Raw genomic sequence first — 6000 nt, forward strand, 5'->3', positions numbered from 1 at the left:
TAATTGAGATCACAAATTGTGTGGAGTGTTTTTCTATATCTTACAAACCAACTCTCTTTTTTTTTTTTTTACTTTTTTTTTGTTTTGTTTTCTCTTGTGGCATAACCCACGTGAAACAACAACAACAATAATTTAGTTTTAATCCGTGATCAACTTTTGACTTTTTTCATTTTGAAGTTGTTCACCAAATCAATAATTCAACCACTCCAATATTTTAAATCTTTTTCTTTAATAAATTTAATTAAATCATATTTAATTAAATAATGCTTTATAAATTATAGGTTATAAATTATATATCAACAATATATAATAATTGGTGTCTAAATGCTAAAGTGTGTGACCCCATAGGCCTGTACATAATCGGTAGTATAGATTTGTGTTATGACGTACACACTGAACCAACACGTTTGGCACGTGTCGTGAGGAAATCACGTAACCCCAGCTAAAAGATAATACGACACACTGAGAAAACCCTAAAAGGTTCGAACATAAGACGTTACACAATTTCAATTACTACTAGCTAGGCGCAGAAGTATATATAAAAAATATTTTAAGCATAAGCATTAAGGTACGAAACCATAATGTGATAAAAAAAAAACTCCTCATAATAAGTGTCCTCTTTAACTTTTCAAGGTCTTACTTCTATATTTTTTACTTCCAATATTTTTGTTTGTGTTATATAATATTTGATGAAACTTATATCAATGAAACCACATTTTAAAACTGAATTCATTCATATAAGTACCATCAAATACTACATAACACAAATAAAAATATTTAAAGTCAAAATTTTAAAAGTAAGACCGTGAAAAATCAAACAGGACACTTATTATGGAATAGAGGGAGTACTTCGTATAACTTTACAGTAACTCAAAGAGACTTCACCTAGTGAAGACTCGAAACAAGTTACAACCAAAGGCGACCTAAAGACTGACATAGTCCATTAGAAGTGAAGTCATTCACCTGATCATACCTTTGCCACGTGTCAGGAGGAAATCACGTAACACGACCTAGAAGATAATACGACAAACTGAGAAAACCCAAAAGGTTCGAACGTAAGACGTTACACAACCTCAAATACTGCTGAGCGAGGTGCACAAGTATATATATATATATATATATATATATATATATATATATATATATATATATATATATATAATCTTTTAAGCAAAAGCATTATGGTGCGAAACCAGAGGTATTTGCGAAACAAATATTTTTATTATCGATTTTCTAGTTAAGAGATGACTTTCTTTGCTTGATGTTAGAGAAAATGTCTATCCCCATAAATGAAATGTCCCGTTCTTATTGATTAAAAACGTTCCATATTAATTGATTTCGTTGCGAGGTTTTGACCTCTATATGAGACGTTTTTTCAAAGACTGCATTCATTTTTAAAACAAACCATAACCTTTATTTCATAAATAAAGGTTTAGAAAGCTTTACGTAGATTATCAAATAATGATAATCAAAAATATCCTGTTTACACACGACCATTACATAATGCTTTACAATACAAATATGTTACATCGAAATCAGTTTCTTGAATGCAGTTTTTACACAATATCATACAAACATGGACTCCAAATCTTGTCCTTATTCTAGTATGCAACAGCGGAAGCTCTTAGTATTCACCTGAGAATAAACATGCTTTAAACGTCAACAAAAATGTTGGTGAGTTATAGGTTTAACCTATATATATCAAATCGTAACAATAGACCACAAGATTTCATATTTCAATACACATCCCATACATAGAGATAAAAATCATTCATTTGGTGAACACCTGGTAACCGACAATAACAAGATGCATATATAAGAATATCCCCATCATTCCGGGACACCCTTCGGATATGATATAAATTTCGAAGTACTAAAGCATCCGGTACTTTGGATGAGGTTTGTTAGGCCCAATAGATCTATCTTTAGGATTCGCGTCAATTAGGGTGTCTGTTCCCTAATTCTTAGATTACCAGACTTAATAAAAAGGGGCATATTCGATTTCGATAATTCAACCATAGAATGTAGTTTCACGTACTTGTGTCTATTTTGTAAATCATTTATAAAACCTGCATGTATTCTCATCCCAAAAATATTAGATTTCAAAAGTGGGACTATAACTCACTTTCACAGATTTTTACTTCGTCGGGAAGTAAGACTTGGCCACTGGTTGATTCACGAACCTATAACAATATATACATATATATCAATGTATGTTCAAAATATATTTACAACACTTTTAATATATTTTGATGTTTTAAGTTTATTAAGTCAGCTGTCCTCGTTAGTAACCTACAACTAGTTGTCCACAGTTAGATGTACAGAAATAAATCGGTAAATATTATCTTGAATCAATCCACGACCCAGTGTATACGTATCTCAGTATTGATCACAACTCAAACTATATATATTTTGGAATCAACCTCAACCCTGTATAGCTAACTCCAACATTCACATATAGAGTGTCTATGGTTGTTCCAAAATATATATAGATGTGTCGACATGATAGGTCGAAACATTGTATACGTGTCTATGGTATCTCAAGATTACATAATATACAATACAAGTTGATTAAGTTATGGTTGGAATAGATTTGTTACCAATTTTCACGTAGCTAAAATGAGAAAAATTATCCAATCTTGTTTTACCCATAACTTCTTCATTTTAAATCTGTTTTGAGTGAATCAAATTGCTATGGTTTCATATTGAACTCTATTTTATGAATCTAAACAGAAAAAGTATAGGTTTAGAGTCGGAAAAATAAGTTACAAGTCGTTTTTGTAAAGGTAGTCATTTCAGTCGAAAGAACGACGTCTAGATGACCATTTTAGAAAACATACTTCCACTTTGAGTTTAACCATAATTTTTGGATATAGTTTCATGTTCATAATAAAAATCATTTTCTCAGAATAACAACTTTTAAATCAAAGTTTATCATAGTTTTTAATTAACTAACCCAAAACAGCCCGCGGTGTTACTACGACGGCGTAAATCCGGTTTTACGGTGTTTTTCGTGTTTCCAGGTTTTAAATCATTAAGTTAGCATATCATATAGATATAGAACATGTGTTTAGTTGATTTTAAAAGTCAAGTTAGAAGGATTAACTTTTGTTTGCGAACAAGTTTAGAATTAACTAAACTATGTTCTAGTGATTACAAGTTTAAACCTTCGAATAAGATAGCTTTATATGTATGAATCGAATGATGTTATGAACATCATTACTACCTTAATTTCCTTGGATAAACCTACTGGAAAAGAGAAAAATGGATCTAGCTTCAATGGATCCTTGGATGGCTCGAAGTTCTTGAAGCAGAATCATGACACGAAAACAAGTTCAAGTAAGATCATCACTTGAAAAAAGATTGTTATAGTTATAGAAATTGAACCAAAGTTTGAATATGATTATTACCTTGTATTAGAATGATAACCTACTGTAAGAAACAAAGATTTCTTGAGGTTGGATGATCACCTTACAAGATTGGAAGTGAGCTAGCAAACTTGAAAGTATTCTTGATTTTATGAAACTAGAACTTTTGGAATTTGTGAAGAACACTTAGAACTTGAAGATAGAACTTGAGAGAGATCAATTAGATGAAGAAAATTGAAGAATGAAAGTGTTTGTAGGTGTTTTTGGTCGTTGGTGTATGGATTAGATATAAAGGATATGTAATTTTGTTTTCATGTAAATAAGTCATGAATGATTACTCATATTTTTGTAATTTTATGAGATATTTCATGCTAATTGCCAAATGATGGTTCCCACATGTGTTAGGTGACTCACATGGGCTGCTAAGAGCTGATCATTGGAGTGTATATACCAATAGTACATACATCTAAAAGCTGTGTATTGTACGAGTATGAATACGGGTGCATACGAGTAGAATTGTTGATGAAACTGAACGAGGATGTAATTGTAAGCATTTTTGTTAAGTAGAAGTATTTTGATAAGTGTATTGAAGTCTTTCAAAAGTGTATAAATACATATTAAAACACTACATGTATATACATTTTAACTGAGTCGTTAAGTCATCGTTAGTCGTTACATGTAAGTGTTGTTTTGAAACCTTTAGGTTAACGATCTTATTAAATGTTGTTAACCCAATGTTTATAATGTCAAATGAGATTTTAAATTATTATATTATCATGATGTTATCATGTATGAATATCTCTTAATATGATATATATACATTAAATGTCTTTACAACGATAATCGTTACATATATGTCTCGTTTAAAAATCATTAAGTTAGTAGTCTTGTTTTTACATATGTAGTTCATTATTAATATACTTAATGATTAATGATATGTTTACTTATCATAGTATCATGTTAACTATATATATATCCATATATATGTCATCATATAGTTTTTACAAGTTTTAACGTTCGTGAATCACCGGTCAACTTGGGTGGTAAATTGTCTATATGAAACATATTTCAATTAATCAAGTCTTAACAAGTTTGATTGCTTAACATGTTGGAAACATTTAATCATGTAAATATCAATCTCAATTAATATATATAAACATGGAAAAGTTCGGGTCACTACAGTACCTACCCGTTAAATAAATTTCGTCCCGAAATTTTAAGTTGTTGAAGGTGTTGACGAATCTTCTGGAAATAGATGCGGGTATTTCTTCTTCATCTGATCTTCACGCTCCCAGGTGAACTCGGGTCCTCTACGAGCATTCCATCGAACCTTAACAATTGGTATCTTGTTTTGCTTAAGTCTTTTAACCTCACGATCCATTATTTCGACGGGTTCTTCGATGAATTGAAGTTTTTCGTTGATTTGGATTTCATCTAACGGAATAGTGAGATCTTCTTTAGCAAAACATGTCTTCAAATTCGAGACGTGGAAAGTGTTATGTACAGCCGCGAGTTGTTGAGGTAACTCAAGTCGGTAAGCTACTGGTCCGACACGATCAATAATCTTGAATGGTCCAATATACCTTGGATTTAATTTCCCTCGTTTACCAAATCGAACAACGCCTTTCCACGGTGCAACTTTAAGCATGACTATCTCTCCAATTTCAAATTCTATATCTTTTCTTTTAATGTCAGCGTAGCTCTTTTGTCGACTTTGGGCGGTTTTCAACCGTTGTTGAATTTGGATGATCTTCTCGGTAGTTTCTTGTATAATCTCCGGACCCGTAATCTGTCTATCCCCCACTTCACTCCAACAAATCGGAGACCTGCACTTTCTACCATAAAGTGCTTCAAACGGCGCCATCTCAATGCTTGAATGGTAGCTGTTGTTGTAGGAAAATTCTGCTAACGGTAGATGTCGATCCCAACTGTTTCCGAAATCAATAACACATGCTCGTAGCATGTCTTCAAGCGTTTGTATCGTCCTTTCGCTCTGCCCATCAGTTTGTGGATGATAGGCAGTACTCATGTCTAGACGAGTTCCTAATACTTGCTGTAATGTCTGCCAGAATCTTGAAATAAATCTACCATCCCTATCAGAGATAATAGAGATTGGTATTCCATGTCTGGAGACGACTTCCTTCAAATACATTCGTGCTAACTTCTCCATCTTGTCATCTTCTCTTATTGGTAGGAAGTGTGCTGATTTGGTGAGACGATCAACTATTACCCAAATAGTATCAAAACCACTTGCAGTCCTTGGCAATTTAGTGATGAAATCCATGGTAATGTTTTCCCATTTCCATTCTGGGATTTCGGGTTGTTGAAGTAGACCTGATGGTTTCTGATGCTCAGCTTTGACCTTAGAACACGTCAAACATTCTCCTACGTATTTAGCAACATCGGCTTTCATACCCGGCCACCAAAAATGTTTCTTGAGATCCTTGTACATCTTCCCCGTTCCAGGATGTATTGAGTATCTGGTTTTATGAGCTTCTCTAAGTACCATTTCTCTCATATCTCCAAATTTTGGTACCCAAATCCTTTCAACCCTATACCGGGTTCCGTCTTCCCGAATATTAAGATGCTTCTCCGATCCTTTGGGTATTTCATCCTTTAAATTTCCCTCTTT

Source organism: Rutidosis leptorrhynchoides, chromosome 2 (genome assembly GCF_046630445.1).
Source record: "Rutidosis leptorrhynchoides isolate AG116_Rl617_1_P2 chromosome 2, CSIRO_AGI_Rlap_v1, whole genome shotgun sequence".
Classification (NCBI taxonomy): Eukaryota; Viridiplantae; Streptophyta; class Magnoliopsida; order Asterales; family Asteraceae; genus Rutidosis; species Rutidosis leptorrhynchoides.